Source organism: Hyaena hyaena, unplaced genomic scaffold (genome assembly GCF_003009895.1).
Source record: "Hyaena hyaena isolate Hyena2069 unplaced genomic scaffold, ASM300989v1 scaffold_633, whole genome shotgun sequence".
In the NCBI taxonomy this organism is placed as follows: Eukaryota; Metazoa; Chordata; class Mammalia; order Carnivora; family Hyaenidae; genus Hyaena; species Hyaena hyaena.
The window spans coordinates 983097-995648 of record NW_024081266.1 but is presented as its reverse complement, the minus strand read 5'-3'; the positions used below and the strand labels follow the sequence as shown (position 1 = coordinate 995648).

The 12552-nt window shown below is 43.3% G+C and overlaps 1 pseudogene; it reads right to left on the bottom strand.

Annotated features, from left to right (window-relative positions):
• Positions 1–1035: 1035 nt before the first annotated feature.
• On the bottom strand, positions 1036–12283 carry LOC120219594 (annotated as a pseudogene).
• Positions 12284–12552: the final 269 nt, after the last annotated feature.

Sequence of the window (12552 nt, the reverse complement as noted above, 5' to 3'; positions counted from 1 at the left end):
CAATGTGGTTAAAAGGAGCAACTTCTTGGCAATTTGCCATGAAAGTGTGAAGCAAGATGTTCGCTTTTGCTTGGAGTCTGCGTTCTGGGCTCTTGAGGGAGATTGAGGGAGACTAAAGTCCAGCCTTGCCCCTAATCATCCTCAGTACTGCCACTGATGGTGTTAGGGGCTCCTAACACCAAAGTTGGTCATTAAAGTGTCGACTTGCCTTGCCTGAATCCCCATAATGTCTAAGAGTGTGTTTCATGAGTTAAACTCTGGTGTGAAGACCATTGTGATACGGTTTCATTCATTCATTCATTCAACAAGTAATCATGGAATATCTCTATTGAAGGAACTGTCTGTCCCTCAGGGAACTCAAAATGTGAATCTTGGGGTCACCTGGATTCTAGAATCCATGCTCAGGCTCCGTTCCACTACCCTGGACGTTTCACTTACACTGTGAGTTGTGTACTGTAAAACAATCTCATACTTCTTTCTCAACTTCAGCCATCAGTCTGCTATAGTAAGAGCAGAAGTGGAACTCCAAGACCCCATCCCACAGTCATTGCTGAGAGTAAGTACTTCAGCCGCCATCCTCTCTCCTCATAAAGTAATCATTATCTGAGGATAAGAATGAGTTTCTTCTTTACTTTTAATTCAAACTCACTAGTATATGTACTTCAATGTGAAACATATTTCATTGAAGCATACTTACTGGGTGCCAGGCACATTATAGAAGACAGGTTAAGTGTCTCCACCTTCCTGGAGCTTGCTGTCTCCATGAATACTCCTGATCAAGCTTCTTGGGGGTCAGTGGGGAGAAGGGCTTAGGCTTCCCTTCAGGAGGCGACAAAGAGGACAGCTATCAGTCGGTCATTAGTGATGGTGTGCAGCACTGGGACTAGACATTAACCAACAGATTTAGGTTGTCCTAGAAAGAATTTTCCATTGTGCTTTGAATGGAAACAAAAGCAACTCCATTTTTTGCTAGTGGGAACAGGGCTACTTTCTTGTAGCACGGGTGGTGGGGGACGGTGTGTAATGGATCTAAGTTTAGCCCGCTTTGAACTCTTCAGGCCCCGTCCCCAGTGTTTGGAGAACGCCCCTGAGGGTGTGGTTTCTGAGCGCCCTCTCCCTGGCCCGGGGGCCAGGAGGCCCCTGCGCTGCTGGCACTCCCTGGGTGGATGTGAGGTCCCCGAAGGCCACTAGAGGGAGACCAGCGCCTGAGACAGCGGCGGCCGTGACCTGGGCCTCCTTCCCCTTCTGGCTTAGTAGTAGCTCAGGGGGGATTTAGAACGGCCTGGAAAACAAGGCGTGAAATCAGTGAAATCAAAGATGGGTCGCCACATGAAATGCAGTTAAATTTGAATTTCAGATAAACAACAAATACAAATGATAAATTATTGTTTATCTTAAATGGAGATTTAGCTGAGTGCCCTGTACTTTTTCTTCGCTAAATCTGGCAACATTAATTAAAGAACAAAGGGACCTGGGGAAGACTGAAAGTCCTTCTAAGGGTTGGGGGCGGGGGGGGGGGGGGGGGGGGGGGGGGGGGGAGGGAGGGTGGTGAAGACAGTTTTTCCTATTTACCTGTCACATGAATCTAGAACAAAATTTTACATACTTTTGACTGGAAAAGGTTGTTCTTTTCACAATTGTAGAAAAGCAGTGGTGTGGCCCATGGCCTCTGCTGGGAGAGGCATGAGGAGCTGCCCTCCATTCCAAACACTTGTTCCATAGTCTTCTCCAAGGCTAGATGCACAACTGAAGTCCTTTCTAAGTTCAGGAATTTCTCCTAAAGATGTGTTTCTTTGAGAGAATATCTTAGCTCAGGCCACCATAACAAAATACCACACCCTGGGTGGCTCAAACCATAGTCAGTTATTTCTCACAGTTCAGGAGGCTAGAAATTCAAGATCAGAGTGGCAGAATGGTTGGGGTCTTGGTGAGGACCTTCTCCCTGATTTGCAGAAGGCCACCCTACTGTATCCTCACATGTCTGTGGGAAAGCTCTCTGTTCTCTACAGGCCCCTGTAAAAGTGCCAATCACGTAATGTGAGTTCCCTTCTCCTCTAAACCTAATTAAAGTTCCAAAGGCCTCACCTCCAAATACCATCACAGTGGGGTTAGGGCTTCGTCCTGTGAATTTGGGGAGGACACAAACATTCAGTTCATTGCAGAGAAAAGTATAAGCTCTGTCAACGAAAACTTCCTGAAGGATTGCTTGGCCACTTTTGGAAATTAGTACCAGAGCAGAAAAAGAAATAGATGGAAAGATCAGGTCGAGAGTTAATAGGCAAGGAAGGGCCCAAGGCCTCAAATATGAGGATCCCAGAAGAAGTGGGAGCGGGAGGGTGGGCTGCAGTTGCTACGTTTATAGTTAATAATTTTGTCCAGGGCTGGAGCCCTTTCAGAGGACAGATTTAGAATCTGACGAGGTCATTCAGATCAAGTTAGAAAAATGACTTCCAGGTGCCTTGAATGTATGGCCATGGTTGCTACTCATGGAAGTAATAGTATTCTCAGACTGAAAAACTGAATCATAAGGAGGATTTTTATTTCTCCTGATAGTTGGAATGGAGTTCTAGTGTTCTTTGGGTCCTAATAAAGCTGAAAGTAATCACAAGGGGCTGTGCTCACCATCAACCCACATGTCTCTCTAAGCTTTTTGTCTTGCCTGCTTCTCCCATTCAATTGACAAAGGTACAAGGAATACTGAGAAGGTTCTTAGAGGGCTCACAAAAGGAAGCATTCCTCTTTTGGTTCCTTTTTCGCCAAGGTCGATATCAAGCAAAGAGCTCTTAATCGCTGACAGAGGCTGCCTTAGAATTCGAGAGGACACTTAAATTACTGATCTTGAAGACAGAGCATTGTGCTGCAGTTCTGGAGGTTGTAAAAAAATTTTTAAGCTGATGACATTGATATCAAATTAAACCAGCAGGGGGCACAAATTCCTCACCATGTGTTAGGCTTCATTTTTTTTTGATTAGAAAGAAAACCTAAACTGTTTCTTTGTACTGTTATGAATCGCTGCTATCTGATATCTCTGATCATCTAAATAGCAAAATGTCATGTGCATATTCATTTTCCACAGAAAAAGGCAACTCAAGCCATACAAAAGGGGCTGACAAATGATCTGACAATGCCCAGCTAATTATCTCATTTTGGCATTAGTAATTCTCTATTTTTAAAAATAAACAATCAGAATGTGGGCGTGTTCAGCACTATAAATGCAAACACTGCAGGTGAACCTGTTGCCTGTAGTTAAGGTTTCTCCTTAGAAACTCCCAGCCTGATGGTGACCCACATTTAACTAGAAAATTAGCAGGAAGATTTCATCTAGTGATTTCATCAAGAACTGTAGCAGTTACTTTCAGATCCTGTGTTTTGCAGATGCCTTGCACATCTTGAAACAGTTTGCACAAAATCAGATGTACTATATTCTCTTTTTGATTTGCTAGAAAGGAATAGAAATCAATGCGCTGGTCTCGTAGTGTTCCCACATGTGTGACATGGACGAGATGGCAGTACCCAGGTGTCAGCTCCTGCACTGGTACTTGGCTCTGACTCAGTGCCCTCTTGGATTAATCCCTTTATTTCATTTGGCATTCATTTTACTATCTTTGAAAAGAGAAACAGACTATACCTATCACACGGGAATATTAGAAAGATTCTGGAAATCTTATCACTAAAGTCTTACCCAGAGTTCTTCAATATTATTATTATTATTATTATTATTATTATTATTATTAAGTGCAGTATTAATAACAGCCAAAACTTACCCAGAACTTATTCTGTTTTAGGCTTTACTTCTTTGCATTTATCAACTCCTCAAAATCTTCTTCAGAGAGGGTAAAATCCACTGATGTAGTGAGAGGTGAGGCAGAGATAAAGACATAGAATCTGACTCCAAAAACTGTGTGCAAGATGTAAGATTTTTAAATTATAACTTAATTTTCGGGATAAGTAATAATTCACAGGCTTTAAAAATGAAAATGGTATGCCATGAGAAGGTCTGCTTCCACTCTATCCACCCTGTTCTCCCATCTCTTCCCTCCCCTCGAAGGATACACCAGCACTCTAAGCAATTATACGCAAAAATAAAATGGGGTGCCTAAGTGGCTCAGTTGGTTGAGCGTCCGACTCCAGACTTCAGCTCAGGTCATGATCTCACAGCTCATGGGATTGAACCCCATGTTGGTCTCTTGGCTGATAGTGCAGAACTGAACCCGCTTGGGATTCTCTCTTTCCCTCTCCGTGCCTCTCCCCCATTCATGTGCACACACACTCTCTGTCTCTCAAAAAAAAATAAACATTAAAAAAACAAACAAAAATAAATTTACCTCTCCCCCCCTTTATGACACTGCAGGCATCCCTCTGTGTTCACTGTTGTGGACTTTGCCTTTGTCCATCTGTCCTGGATGCCTTCCCCATCACAAGAGAGAAGGGAGCCTCGCTCTTTCCCAGCTGTACTGCATTCCGTTGTCAGATGTTCCATGGTTGATGTCACCGATCCTCCTTTTCTGGAAATGGGCTGCTTCTCTTCTTATGCTCTTACAGTCAGTACCACCACACGACACTTGTGCATGCTGCCTTGTGGCTGTGCAGGGCCTTCCGTAGGATCAGTTTCCAGAAGGATGAGAACTGGGTTAAAATGAGGAAACATTTGTAATGTTGCATAGTTGCCACCACACGGCCCTTCTAGGAACTGTGCCATTTGCCTTCTACCAGAAATGCCTGTTTCCCTACAGCTTTACTAACCGAGAGGGTAATGTTGAACTTCTGGATGTTTGCCAGCATGATAGGTGAGGAGGGCATCCCAGTATAGTTTTAATTAGCATTTAAGAGGTTATGAATAAGGTTGAGCATCTTTACATTGGTTTAAAGTTTCTTTTATTTTTTTTTAAGCTTATTTACTTTGAGAGACAGAGTGAGAGGGTGCACGTGCACGTGTGTGCGAGTGGGGGGTGGGGCAGAGAGAGAGGGAGAGAGAGAATCCCTGCATGGGATTCTCCATTTCATGAAGTGAATGGTGACATCATGATTTGAGCCCCAAATAAGAGTTGGATGTTCGACCGAGTCCCCCAGGCTCCCCTAAGGTTTCCTTTATTCTTTTTTTTTTTTAATGTGATCTCTCTGTCCATGTCCTCGCTCAGTTATCTTTTGTCTTGATCTTTTTCTTCTCAATTTTTTAGGAGTTTATAATCTTAGAATAATAAGCCATTTTTACATGAAAGGACTTGCAAATAATTTTCTCAGTTTGCATTTGCTTTTTATTTTGCTAATCTCTTTTTGGAGACCATGACTGCATTTTTAATTTTTTTATGAGTTTAAATGAAGATATAGGACTTTAATGTTGTAGGTTGTTATTTATTCAAAGTTGTAATTTTATTCAATAAAAATATATTGAGAACTTACTACTGTTTGTGTGTGTGTGTGTGTGTGTGTGTGTGCGCGCGCGCGTGTGCTAAGTGTTTGAACAAAACAACTCTCCTGCATAAGTTTCTAACCTAGTTGGTTGAGTCAGGACTAAGTAAATAATTCCAGTGTGTCAGTGGTAAGAGTTAAATTAGAATATGGAAAAGGTTGTAAGACTACAGATGGTTTGACTAACTTTGAGAAATCTATGAAAGATTATGTAAAGAAGGTTATTGTTAAGCAGGGTCTTGAAGGGTCTGTAGGAGTTTGACAGGTGAAAGAGAATGCAAGGGCTATATGCACATACCTAGCTCCTGAGGGATTAGGTCCAATGTTAGCATTTGGAAAACTCTTTCCCCTCCAGACCAAATAAGTTGCCTTTCCTTGTACCAATTTACCAAAATACAGGTAATAATCTCAACTGTCTCTTAAGAGGGGATATAGTACTCTTACTTGAAGGAAACTTATTATAGTTGATTTTCTGCAAAGCTAAATTTGTGGTGGCTTCAGACTCTAGATGTCCATCTAATGTCATTCTCTTCTAAGCATGTGATGTTTAGTCTGGTAGTTTACCTCTAGAATAAAGAAAAGAAAAGAGAAGGATTTTAGAAACTGGTATATCTACAGTCCTTGATTGTGACAACTCTAATAGTTTTTTCTTTCAGGTTAGACTTATAGTTTCTGCAGAGCTGGAAATTGTTTTCGTAATACCTCCAATCATTTCTTCATTTGCCAGTTTAGGTATGAGGTACGATTGATATGCAGGCAAGGAGAGAATGGGGTCAGCTACTGACTGGCCTTTGGGAGCTGGGAAGCTAGGACTCGCTACATCAGTTCAAGTAGCGGATACAATTGTTGTCCACCCAAACTATCCTCACTTTGTGTCTTGCCAGTGGAACTTCTGTCCAGTGCAGAGAGTCAGGGAGATAGCCCAGGGGTGTACTGTGACCATCTATCCAGACCAATCATCCCAATCTAGTTCCTTCCTTTCAAAACTGGATATCTGGCCTCCCTGAAGCTCAGGGGGGTGTGACGCTGAGGAAAAGGGGGTTAGGTTTTGAGAAAGCTTTGCTTTCCTAAAAAAAATAAAACCAGGCAGATAGTTGATGCCTGCATTCACTCCCTCAATCCTGCCTCGAATACACATGTGATGCCTAGAACCACGGTAGCCATCCTTAGGCCAAGAAGACTGAAGAATCTTTGCACTGACATGTTGCTGACTTAACGTGGCAGTTGCCTATGTCCAGTGGGAGAAAATAAACATTCTCTCTTTCTTTTTCTTTTCTTTCTTCTGAAAGAGAGAGAAAGACAGAGAGAGTAGGAGGGGCAGAGAGAGAGGGAGAGAAAGAGAATCCCAAGCAGGCTCTGCTCTCAGCGAAAACCTGAACTCAAGGCTCAGGCTCACAAATCGTGTGAGATCATAACCTGACCCAAAATCAAGAGGCAGATGCTTAGGTGACTGAGCCACCCAGGTGCCCCGAACATTCTCTCTTTGTTAATCTACTGTTGGTCAGGCTTTCCTTGAAGCAAACAGTCACTAAGGGGCAGTGTGGCCACTTACAACACTACTAGGCTGGCTTGCCACACTTCTGCAGTGTCAGCTAAGGAGAGAGAGAGACCCTGCCCAATCTACTGAACAAGAGCAGCGTGCTGTCAGCCCTCTGCATCTCTGTCCCACGGGCCTACACCAAACCAGAAAGGCAAGGCGATGCGTAGCACAAGCAGTGGGTGCTGTTGCGGAGGAGCCACCTATAGACCCCAGCCAAGTACTTTTAGCATCTGCAACTGTTTCCAAAGGACAAGTGGGATGTCCCGTCTTGTAGGAAGCAGGGAAACAGAGGGGAAAGTGACCTGTGGCAACCTCCCACAAGATAGGACAATGGTTGGGCAACAGCTTTGTGACAGCTCCTCACCAAACTGCCCCTCTCGCTGAGCTCCTGGGAGGAGGACAGGGCGTTCACCCAGACGAGCCAGACTGCGGCCAGGCCTTGCCTCCACGGCCTATGTGGAGACCTGCAAGGGCATCTAGCTCAGTTGTTGTCAAAGACCCGATTCGGATCAGAAGGCTCCTCCTGCCCCTCCATGTTGCTAGCAGAGGACGTCCATCTGACTATGACTATTACCTCTGTTTGCAGAGTGTTCTATGGCTCTCTGTTTACCAGCCTTGGATAAAGCTGCCAGCTTGGCTGCATCCCTTTCAATCCATGATCGGGAAGGTGGGCTACCCCTCCAAGGTATGCACGATGGTTGAGTTGTTTCCTGGTCCTGTCTGCCCAAATCTACCTTACCCCTGTTCCCTACTGGTCTATGTGCCTCATAACTCAGCCTAGAGTGCTTATTTAAACATTTCATTATCTCATAGTTAAAATATATGCCGAGTATTACTTTAGACCATATATTTGGGACAGGAGGAACTATAGGCCTTCATCTGCATTAATAGGATCATATTCCCAGAGAATTTGTTGGCATAAAATAGTTCTATGAGTGTTGAATTAAGCACACAAGCCAAGTCAACCAAATAAGGTCATTCAAAAAAGAAATGCATGAAATACCAAAGAGAAACCAATGAGGGCTGCACAGAGGAAGCTCAGGGTGTTCTACCTTTAGCATAGTCTTTACTGAGAGCCTACTGTGTGCAGAGCACTGTCCTTGCACTGAGGACACAGTAGAGAGTGAAGCCAGGCCTTTCCTCACTGAACTTATATTCTAATAGTAGACATAATAAAAAAAAACAAACACATTTTATTTACCTGTTTCATTTCACAAATATACCATATGACTGTGTGCCAAATTCCATCCTAAGAACTTTAAATAGTAACTCATTTAATCTCCCCAACATTCCTATAAAGTCAGCACTGTGAACACTTCCATTTTTCAGAAAAGGAAAGTGAGGCAGGGAAAAATTAAGTACCTACCCAAGTCCCCGTAGCGGGCAAGTCACGGACTTAGGGGTGCACATGCAGGGCAAGCTGCAGTCTATCAGCTGCCAGCTTGCTTTCCTCATGTGGGCACTGGCTCTGTGGGGACAGCCAGGAAGAGTGAGGGGCTAAGATCTCTGGGGGTATATGCCACTTTAGATAAGAAAGTCAGGGGAGCATTTTCTGAGAAGGTGACACACGTGCATGTCTCTCCATGTACTTTGGAACTCAGAGTTCTCTGCAAAATGGCACAAGGTGTGGGGGGAGCCTTTCTCCCTGTCCATGCTCATGATTAACTTAACAAGAAATAGCAAGTCATGTCAGACTTTGTAAACTACTGCAAGGACACAGTTGCACGGAGCAGTGGCCACAATTCCCCCCCATCCCCCCACCCCCAAAAGTTGCTGTGGCTTCTGGCGAATTTTTATTTCCTCTCACAACTATAAATTGGATTCTGGGGGTGACATAATTCTCACCCACTTCAAATATGTGATACACATCTCTGCTTCTTTTTAAAGTGTTAATGGTTTTTCACTGTGTGGCTGTTGCTATGCTCATATTTATACTCCCTATTTTTTTTTCATAGTTGCTATTAAACATCACATCTGTGGGACCCCAGGAAAATAGTACATGCATAGTCCACCAAATAGATAAAGCAAAGTTTCAAAGATTTCATCTTCCCTTTACTTTGGCCTCTGTGTTTCAACTTTCAGGGTTCTTATGATGCTCACTGGTATCTAAATTTTATGTATATCGCTTGGTAATAAAATGCAGAACAAAAGTGCCCAACCTCTCCTTGGTTCTACTGTGCTTTCTGCAGTTAGGAGAATCTTACAACACACGGTATGGGCAAGTGTGGTGGAAGCCCTTTTGGAAACGGTGTTAGCACAGCTGTGAAAGCTAGCATCCCCACGTAAATGTATCTCTTTGCCGTTAAATGCCATAAATTTTCATTAGGTGATCAACAGGAATGGCATGATTGCTCAGGAGCTCAACCCTGATATTTAAATTTCTTCTCCTTGACTTTAATGAGGGCATATATCAGAGCAGTGGAGTGGGGTGACATTTACGACACTGCCACTCCATTCTGTGATTAGACACAGATCATTCAGAGGTTAGGCTTCAGACTCGTGGTAATTCCAACATGTCCTAAACAGCAATCATGGTAATTACAAAACTTACAATAAGAAATAACAAATAATATCTTATTTTCAATCTGCACTTCAATTAGCAGTAGCATTACATAGTTGGAAGTGTGGCAGTGGGCTCTGCTATGTGTTGCTCCCCGAACACGGGAGTGACAGGGAGGGAAGGGCCTTCTGGGCAGATGAAGAAAGAGAGAAGAAATGCAGGAGTTGGGATGAGACTGCTGGGAAAGATAGAAACCACAGAACATAAGTATATATATATATATTTAATTTGTAATGTTTTTTCTTTTTTTTGTTTTTTTTTTAAAGATTTTTCTTTTATATATTCTTATTTATTTCTAGGAGAGAGAGATAGTGTGAGCAGGGGAGGGTCAGAGAGAGAGGGAGGCACAGACATAAGTATATTGATCAGTGTTCTCCTCAAAGCATTAAATAAGGTCTTGTTAAAAGGTCAATCTGTGACCTTCATTTTTAAGTTTTGGTAAATTCATGAAGCTTGAGCCTCAGCCTTTAGGTCAAGGTATACCCATGTTTCTTTCTTTTTTTTTTTTTTAATTTTTTTTATTTATTTCTAGGAGAGAGAGAGAAACAGCGTGAGCAGGGGAGGGTCAGAGAGAGAGGGAGACACAGACTCTGAAATAGGCTCCAGGCTCTGAGCTGGCAGTCAGCACGGAGCCCGATGCGGGGCTGGAACCCACAAACCGCGAGATCATGACCTAAGTGAAAGTCGGATGCTCAACCGACTAAGCCACCCAGGCGCCCCAGTATATCCATGTTTCTTAATCCAAATTCCAGATACAGGAGAAAATTCAGAATCTCAAGTGGGATGTATATTTTACCACATTGATATAAATGTTACTTAGAACTCTAATAAAACTGATTTATCAAAAGAAATTTTGTGATAACTGAGTTCTTTTTTAAAGTTTTTTTAAAAATCTTTATTTTTGAGAGAAGGAGAGAGACAGAGTGCAAGCAGGTCGGGGAGTGGGGAGAGGGAGGAGAAAGGCAGACACAGAATCCAGCAGTTTCCAGGCTCTGAGCTGTCAGCACAGAGCCTGACATGGAGCTTGAACTCATGAACTGTGAGCTCATGACCTGAGCTGAAGTTGGACGCTTAACCGACTGAGCCATCCAGGTGCCCCTGTGTTAACTGAGTTCTAATACTGTTTCATCCTATTCTTGAACATTTAGATCTAGACAAATTTCATCATATTTAAGACAAAAGTCTTTAAATTTAACAAATTTATCAACTGCTGATCTGTCAGGCAAAAGCCATGGCCAATCTTTGAACTGCCAGTCAGGGCCCTGTACAACAACTGCTACAACCTGGTGCCCCCAACTCTTGAGGCATGACTTAAGGGGCTGGCCACTTAAGGCGTCACTTAAGTCTGCTATCTATAAAGAACTCAGCCATCTGGCTGCATCTGCTCTTTTCTACTCTGAATTATAGTTTCATTTTCTCATCAGCAGCCTTGTTTTTGCTTTTAGTCTGATGTGACAAATTTCAGAGACTGTAGAAGATCTTTTGCATGAAGCATGGTTATTAAAATGGTGGTAGCTGCTTAATGTATGACCCTGGGTGCTAAAGATCCTTCTGTCTGGTTTGGCGGAAGCCTGTTTTGAGAACCTGGCCTCAGAACTGGCTGTGTTCAGGAGTCTGAGTTTTATGGGCAGATGCGTCATCCTCTGTTACAGATTTCAGTGGGTTTCCCTGGTAGCTGCCATAACATCAATTTGGAAGACTTCCATTTCTTCTTTTCCTTTGAACATCTCCTGGTCATATCTGTTATAGGCAGCTGGGACAGGCTCTTTGGTACATAGCACAGGATCTACAGGCGCTGCATTTGGGGCCAGTCACTATTCAGGTACATCCCATTCTTCTCTGGCCTTAACAGATTGAAGAATTGCAAAAATATTCTTGGAAACAGTTTTCTGTATTTCTGATCCTACCCCCAATTTTGCTGATGATATATCTTGGGTCATAGTTACCTGAGCATCCCCCCAAAGCCTCTGTTTCAGGGTAGTTGTATCATCATCTACATCAGTCTTGATTGCGGATTTTTTCTTTGCCTTAACTGTGCAGCAATTTTTTTCCCCACTGACACAGCTTCAGACAAAGACTGATCTGTTCAGCTTGTACAATCCCTCCTTTCGGCCCCTCCAAACTGGCAGCCAATCTTTTTTCTTTTTTTTTTTTAACAAGGTCCACACATTCTTCATCTTCAGTTCATGGTTTCTTTGTTCCTCCTACAACATCGCCTCATTTTAACTTGAGCAGGTTCCTGAGGACCTATTTCTAGCAGGTCCCTGATGCGCCCTGTCCATCCTTGCCAAAGTTAATGTTTCACCATGGGTATCTGAGAACATGTCCTCAGTCAGGGCTTCTAACCACAGCAATGGTCTCAGTAGCCACAGTAGGGCATCAACAGTAGGATGAGAAAAGCACACATTATTCAGTACGATTAAGAGAATCCAATGTGCGCCGTTCTCTGGTTTGCCTTCCTTTCCGGTCTCCCAGACTGCAGAGCTGATCTTGACGTCCCGGGGTTACTAGAATGCCTGACAGTTACTTTGTCCTCCTTCACCACAATCTCCTTTTCTGGGTGCTGTTCTGTTGCACAACACTGGTTTCATGTGTCCCCCACCTCTCTGCCATCTCTGATAGCAGTCAGGGCAGCAGCCCCTCAAATTTCCAAGGACCCCCCCCCTCTATAAGGCCTCTTAAAGGCATATGAGATCATCTTAACCAGGCCTTTCCACTCTTAATGCCTTTTTTCGGTAATAGCAGGGTCCAAAGTTCACATCTACAATACACATCCCCATCAAGAGGGATTTTCTTAGTTTCACATTTATGTCTAAAATTGACCCCCCTGTCTTTTTTTTCTTTACTAAGAGTACTACTCAGTTGGTGAGGCTTTTAACCAGTTATTCTTCATTTTTCTCCTTCATTTCCACTCCATGTCTGACTTAGCCAGAAATCCTGTCTTTGGAGGCTTTCTGTAATAATACCCTACCTGGTTTTCCTATGTCTAGTTTTAGCCTCCTCCTCCCTGGCCCCCGCCCCACCTCAATCTAGTCTCTAAACT